This window comes from Ranitomeya variabilis, chromosome 3, assembly GCF_051348905.1.
Source record: "Ranitomeya variabilis isolate aRanVar5 chromosome 3, aRanVar5.hap1, whole genome shotgun sequence".
NCBI classification, from domain to species: domain Eukaryota; kingdom Metazoa; phylum Chordata; class Amphibia; order Anura; family Dendrobatidae; genus Ranitomeya; species Ranitomeya variabilis.
This window is the reverse complement of record NC_135234.1, coordinates 415,468,991-415,486,405: the sequence shown is the minus strand read 5'-3', so window position 1 is coordinate 415,486,405 and position 17,415 is coordinate 415,468,991. Positions and strand designations below refer to the sequence as shown.

Below are 17,415 nucleotides of genomic sequence, written 5' to 3'. Positions count from 1 at the left end.
GCGGGCTCCTGTCGGGGCCGGGGGGAGTGCAGGCAGGCATGGCACATACAGACACAGGGCTCCCTGCGCCCCTGTCTCTGCGGCAGCACCAGCTCTATACTGCCTCAGAGGGACCCTTCACAGGGCCCCCCTTCCGCTTACAGCCCCACCGCTATCCTGCCTTTAAATCCGGGGGGGTTCGGTTCAGATCCGACTCAGATTCCCAAAGGACTTCAGCGCCGGCCTGGAGCCTTTCTGGGCATCAGGCATCTAATTTAGGCCCCCGCTTCGGCCTAGCTGTAGCCGCCGCCCCCTCTGCCCCCCGGATGACAAATATGACACTCTACAGTGTCATAAAGGGGGTGGATCGAGACAGAAAGGGCGCGTTTTTACACAGCTTTGTCGCCTTTTTCTCAGCTCTCCGCCCCCTTCTCCCCCAGCCTCTTCTCCTCGGCGGCCATTTCTACTGCAGCAAGGATTAACCCTGCATCTCCCGGTCAGCAGGACCAGGCCAGCCAGTCTCCAGGGGGCACAAGACTGTGGATCTTCGGCGCTGGACCTAGGGGCATACTGGTGGGGTAAGATCACAGCTGGGTTGTTTTACTCGGCTGTGAATCCATATTACCTATAAGGCTCCCCTATAGGTTTCTCTACCCCTGTAAGGTCCTCTTCAGCCAGCTCTTCTGCACTCTGTGCACTATGCCGGGCTCAAGGTCCAAGAGAACCAGGCAGGACTGCTATTATGCATTCTGTACAGCCTGCAGGACCGCTCTCCCCAGTGGCAGCACGTAACGCGCTGCCAGGACTGCATCCAGACTACTGCGTCAGCCCCAAGAAGCCCCTGTCAATGCCTTGGCGTCTAATGCCACGCCGGAATGGGTCACTCAGAGGTCGCAATCTATGACGCAGTCTATAGATAACCAAACCCACATTGCTTCAGGGTCTGCAGAGTCATGCCTCGGCTATGACCGCTACCCAGCAAAGGGAGAGCTTGACTCAGGAACAGAACGACCTGGCACATCCACGTCTAGGTCAAGACGCAAGTGGATCCATATGTCAAGTCCATCTGCGTTATCCCATAGCACACGGTCATCCCCTTCTAGGGAGAGACACCGTTATTCCAAGTCATCTAGACCGTCCCCTTCCAGGGGCAGACAATGCAGATCTCCGCAGTCCCCGACCAGAGAAGGCCTCCTCCCCAGCTCACCCAGCAATGGACACCTCAGTGATACACAGGATTCGGAAGGCATCTGCGACTCCGACTCAGACAGGGAAACGGAGGGGTCTCTGATCCCAATCCCCCCTAGCAATACAGCGCTAGTCGAGGACATAATCTCTTCCATCCATCGGGTGCTGGACATTTCTAATCTGCCACCAGAGGATTTCCTTTGAAGGACCTCTGAAGCAGCCTAAGGTTTTTTCTAACCACCCAGAGTTTAAAGCGATCCTTTAAAGAGCAGCTCACAGCCTGAGAAATTTGCTAATCGCAAATATCTGGAGGCAAGGTACCCTTTCCCACAGAAGGACACCAAGGAATGGACAGATCCACCCGAAGTGGACCCCCACCAGTCTCTAGACTAGCAGCACAGACTCGCCTTTCACTGCCAGATAGCTCAACCCTCAGGGACGCAGCAGACCGGCAGTTAGAACGCATGGCTCGTTCAATTTTCGAGGCGGCAGGGGCCTCCCTGGCTCCCGCTTTCGCTTCAGTTTGGGCTGCAAGACCATACTGGCTTGGGCAAAAAATTTACAAGCTGGCCTCCAAGCATCTGCTCCTGAGCTGTCGGACCAAGCGGTTCAAATAGCAGTTGTAGCAGATTACATGCTTCATGCAGCTCTGGATTCAGCAAGGGGCGTAGCGGGGATAGCATCAAACGCCATCACGATTCGGCTTATCCCCTGGCTGCGGAATGGAAAGTGGACGCCTCCTCAAAGAAGTCCCTCATGCATCTCCCGTATCTCAGTGGGTGACTTTTCGGTGAAAAGTTGGACACAATGATATCCAATGCCACCGGGGGGGGGGGGGGGGGGAAGAGTACCTCTCTCCCTCAACTGAAACCTATACGCACTTAAAAGAAGTGTCATAAAACCGATTCCGATCCTTTCGGAATTCCTCGGGTTGGTCCATCTCGCGTCCAGCACAAAATCGTAACCGTTCCCCACACAGGGACAACTCATGGTCGACGGCAAAGGTTGGACAAGACCTGGCAGTTAAAAGCAGGCTAGTCAAAGCCCAAAGGAGGAAAACCTCTGATTTTTTTCCTCCTCATGACTCACGGACCCCGGAAGACATCCCACCCGTAGGCGGCCGACTTTGCTCTTCCAGCAAGTCTGGATGCCTACTACAGAAGACAGGTGGGTCAGGGAACTAGTGTCTTCCGGATACAAGATAAGAGTTCAACCTCCAACCCACCGAACCGAGTCTTCCTCTCTGTTCCCCCAAAACCGCCAGCCAAGGCTCGTGCCTTCCACCAAGCGGTTCCCTTGCTTCTTCAAGCAGGAGTCATAGTACCGGTTCCCACGGCCGGGCGCTTCCGAGGGTTCTACTCGAATCTATTCGTAGTCCCCAAGAAAGGAGGCAGCGTACGGCCTATACTGGACCTAAAACAACTCAACAAATATGTATGGGTTCGTCACTTCCGCTGGAGTCCCCTTCGCTCCATCATTGCATCCATGGAGAAGGGAGAATATTTCGCCTTCATAGAAATACAAGACGCATACCTGCATATACCGATTGCACCTGCTCGTCAGTTTTCTCAGGTTCACAATCGACCAGGATCACTACCAGTTCGTGGCTCTTCCGTTCGGACTCGCCACGGCTCCCAGGGTGTTTACCAAGGTCATGGCAGCCACCATGGACGTCCTGCAGTCCAGAGGCATAGTAGTCGTTCCATACCTGGACGATCTACTCATCAAGGCTCCTACCTTCAAGGACTGCGAGCTCAGCGTCTCAATCACAATCGACACTGAGTCGCACGGGCTGGTTAGTCAACCTACAAAGGTCATCACCAACCCGGAGTCAGTCTCTGACCTTCCTGGGAATGCTATACAACACCTCCAGGGGTCTAGTGCTCTTTCCCAGGGACAAGGCAGTGGCTCTCCGCCTAGGAGTTCGCATCCTCCTCCGCAAACCCCCTCGATCTCTCCGGTTTGCCATGAGTCCTCGGCAGGATAGGGGGCAGCAATAGAAGCGGTCCCAATTTGGCCCAGTTTCACCTCAGGCCTCTCCAACTAGGCATTCTCAAGTCCTGGGACAGGAATCCCTTTCTCTCTCGACAGGGAGTTCCGGCTAACGTCGTCAGCCAAGAGGTCCCTGCACTGGTGGCTCAAGCCAACCTCGCTAGCAAAGGGGAAATCCTTTCTCACAGGTAGGTGGAAGGTTCTGACCACCGATGCGAGCCTGACGGGTTGGGGTGCAGTGCACCTACACCACAGGGCAAGTGGTCCCCAGTGGAAGCGACCATGCCCATCAACATCCTGGAAATTCGTGCCATCCTCCTGGCATTGAGGGCCTTCCATCACTTACTGGCAGCCTCTCACATCAGAATACAATCGGACAATGCCACCACTGTGGCATATGTGAATCACCAAGGGGGGACCCGCGGTACCCAGGCGATGCGAGAAGTGTCACACATCCTCCACTGGGTGGAGGACACAGGCTCGATTCTCTCGGCGGTCCACATTCCGGGTGTGGACAACTGGGAAGCAGATTTCCTCAGACGACAAGGAATAGATTCGGGAGAGTGGTCTCTCCATCCCGAAATTTTTCGTCAGATCGGTCATCGCTGGGGGACCCCAGATGTGGACCTAATGGCATCCCACTTCAATGCCAAGGTCTCCAACTTCATGGCCAGAACACACGATCCGCGGTCGCTCGGAGCAGACGCTCTGGTTCAGGACTGGACCCAGTTCCAGCCTCTGTATATTTTTCCACCTCTCCCCCTGTTATCCAGAGTGGTGAGGAAGATCAAGCAAGATGGAGTTCCAACCATCTTAATTGCACCTGTCTGGCCCAGACGTACATGGTACACCGACATCGTACAACTTTCAGCAGATGCCCCCTGGTGCCTCCCCGACCGCCCGGATCTTCTATCACAAGGCCCGTTCTACCACCAGAACTCGGGGGCTCTCAATTTGACGGCATGGCCCTTGAAACCTGGGTTCTAACCCAGGCAGGGCTCTCGACGGACGTCATTAGGACCATGATCAGGGCACGGAAGCCAGCCTCTGCCAAGATCTATGACCGTACCTGGAAAGTTCTCTTTACCTGGTGCGAAACTCACGGCCAGACCCCATTCCCTTCTTCCCCCCTCGAACTACCTGTTTTTTTTTCTCCAATCAGGTCTGGGGACCAGGCTGTCCCTGGGCTCGCCTAAGAGCCAGGTGTCAGCCCTCTCGGTGCTTTTTTTTCAAAGGCGCATTGCTACCAAGCTGTGAGTAAGGACTTTTCTTCAGGGGGTTTCCCGATTTGGTTCCCCCCTACAGATGACCACTAGAAACGTGGGACCTCAACCTGGTCCTGACAGTATTGCAAGAACCACCCTTCGAACCCCTTAAGGAGGTCCCGCTCCGCCTTCTCTCCCAGAAGGTGTTTTCTTCCTGGTGGCAATCACCTCGCTACGCAGCGTGTCTGAACTGACAGCACTCTCCTGCTGACGGCCCTACCTGGATTTTCACCAGGACACAAGGTAGTTCTCCGTATGGTCCCATCCTTCCTTCCAAAGGTTGTGTTCAACTTCCACCTCAATGAGGAAATTTCTCTGCCTTCCCTTTGTCCGGTTCATAGAGTGGAGGAGGCTCTGCATGCGCTTGACCTTGTCAGGGCATTGCGTATATGTGTCTAGGACTGCGTCCTTCCGGAGGTCTGATCCCTTTTCCTTCTTCCGGAAGGCGGCCGCAAGGGTCTCCCAGCTTCCAAAGCTACCCTTGCCAGGAAGATCACATCCACCATACAAGAGGCCTACCGCCTTAAGAATTCTTTTCCAGCTGGTATTACGGCACTCTCTACACGGGCTGTAGGGGCCTCCTGGGCCATTCGGCTCCAGGCTTCGGCACAACAAGTGTGTAAGGCAGTCACTTGGACTAGCGCACACTCGCTTACTAAACACTACAGGGTTCATACCCAGTCCTCAGTGGAAGCGAGCCTGGGTAGATGTTATCTGCAGGCAGCGGTGCCCCAAGTATAGGGGCCTGTCTGCACAATATTCGTCCGTTGCTTCCCACCCAGGGACTGCTTTGGGGACGTCCCATGGTCCTGTGTCCCCCAATGAGGCGACAGAGTAAAGGAGATTTTTGTGTACTCACCGTAAAATCTCTTAGCCTCTAATTGGGGGACGCAGCTCCCACCCTGTTGCCCTTTTCGGGCCGTTGTTACTGTTGAGTTCTCATATTGTTTGAGCTCGTACATGGTGGCCTTCTTATAGGCATGTGTCATTCATGTTACGTTCCTCCTACTGCTTTTGCACAAAACTGGAGAAGGCTGACGCTGTCCAGGGGTGTATACTGCAGAGGAGGAGCCACGGTTAATCTTTTTCAGATTATGCATAGTGTCGCCTCCTAGTAAACGGCAACATAACACCCATGGTCCTGTGTCCCCCAATTAGAGGCTAAGAGAAAGATTTTACGGTGAGTACACAAAAATCTCCTTTTTCAGTCTGAGTGCTGTTGGTGGTAAAAACATTCTTATGTGACTCGCCTATTCAAGTCTATATAAAAAGAGAAAAATCAGATTTTACAGATCAACTGTATAGCATACAATTTTTATGGATACATTGCAATTTAAGATAAAACTACTTGGTGTACTAAATTTTAATAACTGCTGAAATAAAAATGCCATATGGATGACCATACGGATCTTAACCCCTTCCCGACCTGTGACACCACGTAGGTGTCATGAAAGTCGGTGCCAATCCGACCTGTGACGCCTATGTGGCGTCATGGAGGGATCGCGTCCCTGCAGATCGGGTGAAAGGGTTAACTCCAATTTCACCCGATCTGCAGGGACAGGGGGAGTGGTACTTTAGCCTGGGGGGGGTGGCTTTGCCCGCACGTGGCTACGATCACTCTGATTGGCTGTTGCACTTTCAACAGCCAATCAGAGCAATTTGTAATATTTCACCTATGAAAAGTGGTGAAATGTTACAATCCAGCCATGATTTGTTCCATGTACATTTTGATCACTGTGATAGGTTTTATTACAGTGATCAAAATAAAAAAAATAGTAAATGAACCCCCCCTTTATCACCCCCATAGGTAGGGACAATAATAAAATGAAGAAAATTTACTTTTATTTTTCCACTAGGGTTAGGGTTAGAATTAGGGCTAGGGTTAGAATTAGGGTTGGGGTAAGGCTATGTGCACACGTATTCTGGTCCTCTGCGGATTTTTCCGCAGCGGATTTGATAAATCCGCAGTGCAAAACCGCTGTGGATTTACCCCGGTTTTTCTGCGGATTTCACTGCAGTTTTACAACTGCGGTTTTCTATAGGAGCAGCTGTAAAATTGCTGCGGAATCCGCAGAAAGAAGTGACATGCTGCGGAATGTAAACCGCTGCATTTCCGCGCAGTTTTTTCCGCAGCATGTGCACAGCATTTTTTGTTTCCCATAGGTTTACATTTAACTGTAAACTCATGGGAAACTGCTGCGGAAACGCTGTGGATCTGCGGCGTTTTCCACAGCATGTGCACATACCCTTAGAATTAGGCTATGTGCACACGGTGCGGATTTGGCTGCGGATCCGCAGCGGATTGGCCGCTGCGGATTAGTAGCCGTTTTCCATCAGGTTTACAGTACCATGTAAACCTATGGAAAACCAAATTCGCTGTGCCCATGGTGCGTAAAATACTGCGCGGAAACGCTGCGTTGTATTTTCCGCAGCATGTCAATTCTTTGTGCGGATTCCGCAGCATTTTACAACTGTTCCTGAATAGGAATCCGCAGGTGAAATACGCACAAAAAACACTGGAAATCCTCAGGTAAAACGCAGTGCCTTTTACCTGCGGATTTTTCAAAAAATGCTGCGGAAAAATCTCACACGAATCCGCTACTTGGGCACATAGCCCTAGGGCTAGGGTTGGAAATAGGGTTAAGATTAGGCTTGTGGTTAGGGTTATGGTTAGGGTTGTGGTTAGGGGTGGGTTAGGGTTAAGATTAGGGTTAGGGGTGTGTTGGGGTTAGGGTTGTGGTTAGGGTTAAGCTAGAGTTAGGGTTAGAGGTGTGTTTGGGTTAGTGTTGGAGTTAGAATTGAGGGGTTTCCACTGTTTAGGCACATCAGGGGTCTCCAAACGCAACATGGCGCCACCATTCATTCCAGCCAATCTTGCGTTCAAAAAGTTAAATGGTGCTCCCTCCCTTCCGAGCCCCGACGTGCGCCCAAACAGTGGTTTACCCCCACATATGGGGTACCAGCATACTCAGGACAAACTGGGCAACAACTATTGGGGTCCAATTTCTCCTGTTACCCTTGTGAAAATAAAAAATTGCTTGCTAAAACATCATTTTTAACCCCTTCATGACCGTGGGATTTTTCGTTTTTCCGTGTTTGTTTTTCACTCCCCTCCTTCCCAGAGCCATAACTTTTTTTTTTTTTTCCACCAATTTGGCCATGTGAGGGCTTATTTTTTGCGGGACAAGCTGTACTTTTGAACAACATCATTGGTTTTACCATGTCGTGTACTAGAAAACGGGGAAAAAAATTCCAAGTGTGGTGAAATTGCAAAAAAAGTGCAATCCCACACTTGTTTTTTGCTTGGCTTTTTTGCTAGGTTCACTAAATGCTAAAACTGACCTGCCATTATGATTCTCCAGGTCATTACGAGTTCATAGACACCTAACATGACTAGGTTATTTTTTACCTAAGTGGTGAAAAAAAATACCAAACTTTGCTAAAAAAAAAAAAAAAAAAAAAAATTGCGCCATTTTCCGATACTAGTAGCGTCTCCATTTTTCATGATCTGGGGTCGGTTGAGGGCTTATTTTTTGCGTGCTGAGCTGGCGTTTTTAATGATTCCAATTCGGTGCAGATACGTTCTTTTGATCGCCCGTTATTGCATTTTAATGCAATGTCGCAGCGACCAAAAAACGTAATTCTGGCGTTTCGATTTTTTTTTCTCGTTACGCCGTTTAGCGATCAGGTTAATGCTTTTTTTTATTGATCGGGCGATTCTGAATGTGGCGATACCAAATATGTGTAGGTTTGAATTTTATTTTTTTTTTTATTGATTTATTTTGATTGGGGCAAAAGGGGGGTGATTTAAACTTTTTTATATTTTAATTTTTTTCACTTTAACTTTTTTTTGTTTTTTTACTTTTGCCATGCTTCAATAGCCTCCATAGGAGGCTAGAAGCAGGCACAGCACGATCGCCTCTGCTACATAGCAGCGATCTGCTGTTCGCTGCTATGTAGTAGAATTGCAGGTGTGCTGTGAGCGCCGACCACAGGGTGGCGCTCACAGCTACCGGCGATCAGTAACCATAGAGGTCTCAAGGACCTCTATGGTTACTGTCCTGACACATCGCCGACCCCCGATCATGTGACGGGGGTCGGCGATGACGTCATTTCCGGCCGCCCGGCCGGATGCGGTAGTTAAATGCCGCTGTCTGCATTTGACAGCGGCATTTAACTAGTTAATAGTGGCGGGTGAATCGCGATTTCACCTGCCGCTATTGCGGGCACATGTCAGCTGTACAAAACAGCTGACATGTCCCGGCTTTGATGCGGGCTCACCGCGGAGCCCTGCATCAAAGCAGGGGAGCTGACATCGGACGTACTATACCGTCCGATGTCAGTAAGGGGTTAAGGAAAGAAAAATGTTTTTTTATTTTCACGGCTCTGCGTTGTAAACTTCTGTGAAGCACTTGGGGGTTCAAAGTGCTCACCACATATCTAGATAAGTTCCTTGGGGGGGGGGGGGTTAGTTTCCAAAATGGGGTCACTTGTGGGGGGTTTCTACTGTTTAGGCACATCAGGGGCTCTGCAAACGTAACATGATGCCCGCAGACCATTCCATCAAATGTCACTACTTCCCTTCCGAGCCCCGACGTGTACCCGAACAGTGGTTCCCCCCCCCCCCACATATGGGGTATCGGCGTACTCGGGACACACCCCAAGGGTTAGGGGTGTGTTGGGGTTAGGGTTGTGGTTAGGGTTATGGCTAGAGTTGGGATTAGGGTTAGGGGTGTGTTTGGGTTAGTGTTGGAGTTAGAATTGAGGGGTTTCCACTGTTTAGGCACATCAGGGGTCTCCAAATGCAACATGGCGCCACCATTCATTCCAGCCAATCTTGCGTTCGAAAGGTAAAATGGTGCTCCCTCCCTTCCGAGCCCCGACGTGCGCCCAGACAGTGGTTTACTCCCACATATGGGGTACCAGCATACTCCGGACAAACTGGACAACAACTTTTGGGGTCCAATTTCTCCAGTTACCCTTGTGAAAATAAAAAATAGCGAACTAAAAAATCATTTTTGAGGAAAGAAAAAATGATTTTTTATTTTCACGGCTCTGCGTTACAAACTTCTGTGAAGCACTTGTGCGGTGACCACTTTAAACCCCCATCTAGATTTGTTCCATGGGAGGTCTAGTTTCCAAAATGGGGTCACATGTGGGGGAGCTCCAATGTTTAGGCACACAGGGGCTCTCCAAACGCGACATGGTGTCCGCTAACGATTGGAGCTAATTTTTCATTCAAAAAGTCAAATGGCGCTCCTTCCCTTCCGAGCCCTGCCGTGTGCCCAAACAGTGGTTTACCCCCAAATATGAGGTATCGGTGTACTCAGGTGAAATTGCCCAACACATATTAGGATCCATTTTATCCTTTTGCCCATGTGGAAATGAACAAATTGAGGCTAAAATAAATTTTTTGTGGAAAAAAAGTACTTTTTCATTTTTACGGATCAATTTGTGAAGCACCTGGGGGTTCAAAGTGCTCACTATGCATCTAGATAAGTTCCTTGGGGGTCTAGTTTCCAAAATGGGGTCACTTGTGGCGGAGCTCCAGTGTTTAGGCACACGAGCTCTCCAAACGCGACATGGTGTCCGCTAAAGATTGGAAAAAGTCAAATGGCGCTCCTTCCCTTCCGAGCCCTGTCGTGTGCCCAAACAGTGGTCCCCCCCCTCACATATGGGGTATCGGCGTACTCAGGGCAAATTGTACAATAACTTTTGGGGTCCAGTTTCTCTTTTTACACTTGGGAAAATAAAAAAAATTGTTGCTAAAATATCATTTTTGTGACTAAAGTTAAATGTTCATTTTTTCCTTCCATGTTGCTTCTGCTGCTGTGAAGCACCTGAAGGGTTAATAAACTTCTTGAATGTGGTTTAGAGCACCTTGAGGGGTGCAGTTTTTAGAATGGTGTAACTTTTGGGTATTTTCAGCCATATAGACCCCTCAACCTGACTTCAAATGTGAGGTGGTCCCTAAAAAAGAATGGTTTTGTAAATTTCGTTGTAAAAATGAGAAATCGCTGGTCAAATTTCAACCCTTATAACTTCCTAGCAAAAAAAATTGTTTCCAAAATTGTGCTGATGTAAAGTAGACATGTGGGTAATGCTATTTATTAACTATTTTGTCACACAACTCTTGTTTAACAGAATAAAAATTCAAAATTTGAAAATTGCTAAATTTTCAAAATTTTTGCCAAATTTCCAAAAACTATCGACCTAAATTTACCACTAACGTGAAGCCCAATATGTCACGAAAAAACAATCTCGGAAACGCTAGGAACCGTTGAAGCGTTCCTGAGTTATTACGTCCTAAAGGGACACTGGTCAGAATTGCAAAAAACGGCCAGGTCATTAAGGTCAAAATAGGCTGGGTCATGAAGGGGTTAAAGTCTCTTTATTCTGAATGAAAATCAGATTTTTCTTACACACACTAAAGCTACCAAAAATTGTAAATCCAATAGCTAAAACCTAATAAGCTTCCTTAAATTCAATTAATAAAGACTGGTATAAATCCCTTCAATACAGACCAAAAAATATTTAAGATTGGTGGGTGAGCAATTGTGGAAGCCCCATTCGTATAAGGCATAATACAGATAGTATAACAATCAGTTTGCAGAAGGATGATAAATGTATATGAATCAATATTTAAATGTATATGCAGTACATACAAAAAGTACCCAGTATAAATATGCTTATTAATATATATCCCACAAAGTAAAAGATAATGAATCTTGTTGGCGGGATCAAAATATCTGAAAAGTGAGCACAGCAGTCCTGCCCCCCTGAAAATGCAAATCAACTGCACAACCATTTCTTTATAAGACTAGGATGGCGTAAGCTGCATACCTGTGCAGGCTGTTTGATTGCCATGCTCAAATCAGAAATATAAACACTGTGCTTCCTTATTTCATGATTGTCCCTTGCCCATAGACCCTTAACCCCTTCACAACATCCAGTACGTGTGCAGCGCAAATCTGCAGCGGATGTGTGGAGCGGGCTCATGAGGTGAACCTGCCCCTTAACACAGCCAGGACCCAGACTCTTGGGCTACTTTCACACATCTGTTTTTTGCCATCAGGCAGGATCCAGCGAATTTTTGAAAGATCCGTTGCAAATTGTGAAAAACTGATAGAGCAGCTGTCGGTCACCATCACTTTTTGCACCGTCCATATCTGTTTAACCCCTTAGATGCTGCTGTGAATAGTGACTACATCATATAAATTGTGTGGGGGCTCTTTCTTTAACCCCATTGGTGCCCTGAGATCATGATTGTGTGGTTCTGATGCTTGCCATGACAATTCATGACCAAACAGCAGCCTGTTAAGAAGTTAGCGACATTTAGGTGGTTAAAAATGCTCTCTTATTCCTGTCATGTCACTTTGCATTCATTCCTGAACAGCACCTGAAGGGTTAATAAACTACCTGACATAGGTTTTCAATATGTCGGGGGTGTGTGTTTTAAAAATGGTATCCCTTTTGGAGGTTTACCAATATATAGGACCCCCAAAGTTGCTTCAAGTTCTTCAAAAATATAAATTTCGTACATTTCCTTGAAAAATTACGGCTACAATTATAAACCTCCTAAAATGCTAACAAAATAAAATACCACTGTAGAAATGGTGCTGATGTAAGGGTACCGTTACACAAAATGATTTACCAACGATCACGACCAGCAATACGACCTGGCCGTGATCGTTGGTAAGTCGTTGTGTGGTCGCTGGAGAGCTGTCACAGACAGCTCTCCAGCGACCAACGATGCCGAAGTCCCCGGGTACATACTCACATTCCGGTGTCCGTCAGGTCCCTCGCCGTCTGCTTCCCGCACTGACTGAGTGCCGGCCGTAAAGTGACTTTCCGGCCGGCAGTCAGTCAGTGCGGGAAGCAGACGGCTAGGGACCTGACGGACACCGGAATGTGAGTATGTACGTTTTTTGGTTTTTTTTTTACATTTACGATGGTAACCAGGGTAAACATCGGGTTACTAAGCACGGCCCTGCGCTTAGTAACCCGATGTTTACCCTGGTTACAAGCGAATGCATCGCTGGATCGGTGTCACACACACCGATCCAGTGATGACAGCGGGAGATCCAGCGACGAAAGAAAGTTCCAAACGATCTGCTACGACGTACGATTCTCAGCGGGGTCCCTGATCGCTGCTGCGTGTCAGACACAGCGATATCGTATGGATATCGCTGGAACGTCATGGATCGTACCGTCGTAGCGACAAGTGCGACACTGTGAGACGGTACCCTAAGCCGACATGTGGGAAATGTTATTTATTAACCCCTTAACCCCCAAGGGTGGTTTGCCTGTTAATGACAGGCCAATTTTTATAATTCTGACCACTGTCCTTTTATAAGGTAATAACTCTGGAACGCTTCCATGGACCCCGTGATCCTGAAGTTTTATCGTGAAGTAATTTACTTCACGTTAGTGGTAAAATTTCTTTGATATGACTTGTGTTTATTTGTGAAAAAAAAAAATGGACATTTGGCAAAATATTGAAAATTTCACAATTTTCCAACTTTGAATTTTCATGCCCTTAAGTATTTTGTGTGACATCTCTGTGATTTAAGTAACATTTCCCACATATCTACTTTACATCAGCACAATTTTGGAACCCTGGCCTGTCTGTGGTCATAAAATCAATGTTTGTGCTGAATGTAGTCATTTTTCCATAGTATTTTAAACATAAGCAGTTGAAATATTACACTTGGACGCCAGGAACATAAATTGTGTTACATAGTGTTATCAAACTGGAGAAATTTGTGGATATCACCTGATATCCATGAATTTCTACACTTTGATACCACCTTCTTTCTGGTTATCTTTTTATTATTATTATTTATATAGCACCATTAATTCCATGGTGCTGTACATGAGAAAAGGGGTTACATACAGGGTTATAGATATCGTTAACAGTAAACAAATTTACAACGACAGACTGGTACAGAGGGGAGAGGACCCTGTCCTTGCGGACTTGCATTCTACGGGACAATGGGGAAGAGACAGGAGGTCGGGGGGTGCGGCAGCTCTGGTGGTGGTGAGGCAGTAGCTCAGGTGGCTGGTGAGGTGGCAGCTCGGGTGGTTATTGCAGGCTTTCCTGAAGAGATGGGTTTTCAAGTTCCGTCTGAAGGATCTGAGGGTGGTGGATAATCGGACGTGTTGAGGCGTGGAATTCCAGAGGATGGGGGATATTTGGGAGAAATCTTGGAGGCGGTTGTGTGAGGAACGAGTAAGTGTGGAGGAGAGTAGGAGGTCTTGGGAGGATCGAAGATTACGTGAGGGAAGATAGTGGGAAATTAGTTCAGAGATATAGGGAGGGGACTGGTTGTGGATGGCTTTGTAGATCAGTGTTAGTAGTTTGAACTGGATTCGTTGGGGAATTGGGAGCCAGTGGAGGGATTTGCAGAGGGGAGAAGCAGGGGAGTAGCGAGGAGAGGTGGATTAGCCAAGCAGCAGAGTTAAGGACAGACTGGAGTGGTGCAAGGGAGTTAGCGGGGAGGCCACAGAGGAGGGTGTTGCAGTAATCGAGGCGGGAGATGATGAGAGCATGCACAAGAGTTTTAGTAGATTGTGTGCTGAGGAAGGGGCTGATTCTTGCAATATTTTTGAGTTGGAGGTGGCAAGAGTTTGGACGTGCGGTTTGAAGGACAGGGCAGAGTTGAGTTACCCCCGAGGCAGCGGATTTCAGGTGCAGGAGAGAGCGTGATGCCGTTTACCATAATAGATAGATCAGGTAGGGGGGATATGCAAGATGGGGGAAAGATGATGTTCGGTTTTGTCTACATTGAGTTTTAGGAAGCGAGAGTTGAAGTATATGGCTGACAGACACTCTGAGATTCTGGACAGCAGAGAGGCGACATCTGAGCCAGAGAGGTAGATCTGAGTGTCGTCCGCATATAGGTGGTACTGGAAGCCATGGGACTTAGTTGTCCTAGGCCAAGGGTATAGATGGGGGGGGGAAGTAGGGGCCCTAGGACAGAGCCTTGAGGGACCCCAACAGAGAGAGGGCAGGGTGAGGAGTTAGTGTGGGAGTGGGAAACGCTAAGGCTATGTGCACACTTTGCGGCGTCCTCTGCGTGTTCTCCCGCAGCAGATTTGATAAATCTGCAGGGCAAAACCGCTGCGGTTATCCCTGCAGATTTATCGCGGTTTGTTTTGCGGTTTCCGCTGCGGGATTACTCCTATACTATTGATGCTGCATATGCAGCATCAATAGTAATGGTAAAAATAATAAAAATTGGTTATATACTAACCCTCTGATGTCCCGATCTCCTCGGCGCTGCACGCGGCGGTCCGGTTCCAAAGATGCTGTGCCGAGAAGGACCTTCGTGACGTCACGGTCATGTGACCGCGACATCATCTCAGGCCCTGCTCGCACAGCAACCCAGACCGGACGGCCGCGTGCAGCGCTGAGAGGTGAGTATAGCATTATTTTTTTTATTATTATTTTTTTTACACACAAATATGGTTCCCAGGGCCTGGAGGAGAGTCTCCTCTCCTCCACGCCGGGTACCATCTGCACATTATCCATTTACTTCCCGCATCGTGGGCACAGCCCCATGTGGGAAGTTAGCGGTTCAATGCTTTCCTATGGGTGCAGAATCGCAGCGATTCTGCACAAAGAAGTGACATGCTGCGGGTTGTAAACCGCTGCGTTTCTGCGCGGTTTTTCCCTCAGCATGTGCACAGCGGTTTCCATAGGGTTTACATGTAAATATAAACGCAATGGAAACTGCTGCGGACCCGCAGCATCAAAATCGCCGCGGATCCGCGGTAAAACCCGCAAAGTGTGAACATGGCCTAAATGTGCAGTCGGAAAGGTATGAGGCAATCCAGGACAGGGCAAGGCCTTTGATGCCTAGGTAAGAAAGTATCTGTAGCAGTAGGCAGGGGTCGACTGTCGAAAGCAGAGGACTGGTCGAGGAGGATGGAGAACTGTCTGTTAGCTTTGGCTGTAAGTCATTAGTAATTTTGGTCAGAGCGGTATTGGTGGAGTGGTGGGGGCAGAAGCCAAATTGGAGGTTGTCAAGGAGAGAATTAGATGAGAGGTGGGAGGAAAGTTGAGCATGGCTTACTGCTCAAGGAGTTTGGAAGCAAACGGGAGCAGTGATATGGGGCGATAGCTGGGCATAGCAGATGGGTCAAGGTTAGCTTTTTTGAGGATGGGTGTGATGGTGGCATGTTTGAAGGCAGAGGGGAAGGTACCAGAAGATAGCGATCGGATCCTTTGACCAGTGGATCTGCAGCAGCTGTCAACTGAGTTTCCACGCTCTAAAGTAGATACGTCAGGTGAGTGCAATCTGATTGCATACCTTACTATCTCCACCGGATAAGACCCTATTTGTGCTTTTTTTTTTTTTTTTCTCTCCTACAGTATTTATTTCAAATGATGACATTCCTTTACTGAATCTAAATTAAACCTTACTCACGGAATACCTAATCCACTGAAGCCAATGTCTCCTACAACAAAAATAAAATCAGAATATTTCTCGCCTGTCAGCAGAGAAGCTAATCCATAATGTCCCACAGTGATCCTGATGCCTTTAAGAGCAGTCAGTGATGTGATTTCTCTGAAGAGCCGGCTACACACTGACACAGGAATTAATTGCTCCCGCAGTGTATAGCACTGAGCTGTGGTGAGAGGCGCACAAGTTCATTAGCTGATCAGCTCCTGTGTTCTTACGGTACCATTGTTACGTGAGAAAGTTCACATGCAGCTGTGGTGCCATAAGTGAGGGCACTGGAGCTAATCACCTGATGAAGTTTTGTGACCTCATGGCAGCTCAATGCTACACACTGTGGAAGCGATGACTGCTTCTGTCAGTGTGTAGCCGGCGGCTGGTTAGGGCAGTCACAGCTCCTGATGTGATTGTTCTACAAGTGAGATCACCTTGGGATACTGGATTACGTGGACTACAACAGACAGGAGAGTATATGGTGCCTTATTTTTTGTTTACAGGAGACATGGGCATTGGGGATTTGTTGGGTGAGTATAATGTTTGTTTTTTTACTTTTATTTGAACATGTAATTTTTACATGGTGTTTTTTTTTTTTTTTTTTTGAGCACAGGTGCCGGTTGTTTACCGCTGGACAGCAGACGTGGGCCGATGAGACTACTTCTTCCATTAGGAAACGTCTAATGTCACTGATAAGTGATAGCAGGAGCCGCTTGATGGGAGAACTAGTCTCATCCACTGGTCAGCAGGCGTGGGCTGATGAGACTACTTCTCCCATCAGCGGCTGCTGCTATTGCGGTTATCGGTGACATTAGACATTTCCTGATGGAAGAAGTAGTCTCTCATCAGTCCACGCTTGCTGACATCTGACCGCAGCGCTCTGACCGGTTTTACTGAGGATAACATGATCGCCAATCATTACTGCCACGCCGGTGTTTCCTGCTCTGTGACACATATGAGTGTGGGAAACACCATAGGAAGCCCATAAAAACAAATACAAACTAAGGCTAGTTTCACACTAGCGTTCGGCAGGGCTGTGGATGGCAGCCTTCTTCCTCCGTTAAGCCCTGCCCACTGCCACACCTCTTCCTTCAGCTTCGCCTACATCTGCATGCTTCCTGCGTACCCTATCTTTAACATTGGGTACGCAGGCCATGCGGATGACATACACACACACACACACACACACACACACACACACACACACACACACACACACACACACACACACACTTTGAGGGGTGTACATGACAGAAAATACCCAAGTGACACCATTCTAAAAACTGCACCCCTCGAGGTGCTCAAAACCACATTCAAGTAGTTTATTAACCCTTTACGTGCTTCACGGGAACTGAAGCAATGTGGAAGGAAAAAATTAACAAACCAATCTTTTTTTTATTTTATTTTCACAAGTGTAAAAGGAGAAAATGAACCACAAACGTTGTTGTGCTATTTCTCCTGAATAGGCCAATACCCCATATATGGGGGTAAACCACTGTTTAGGCGCATGGCAGAGCTCGGGAGGGAAAAAG

General features: G+C 48.1%; 1 protein-coding gene across 2 annotated transcripts in view; it reads left to right on the top strand.

Moving 5' to 3' along the window:
* RBBP7 (RB binding protein 7, chromatin remodeling factor) overlaps positions 1-17,415 on the top strand; it is a 98,608-nt gene that overhangs the window by 33,100 nt on the left and 48,093 nt on the right. The window lies entirely within an intron of this gene.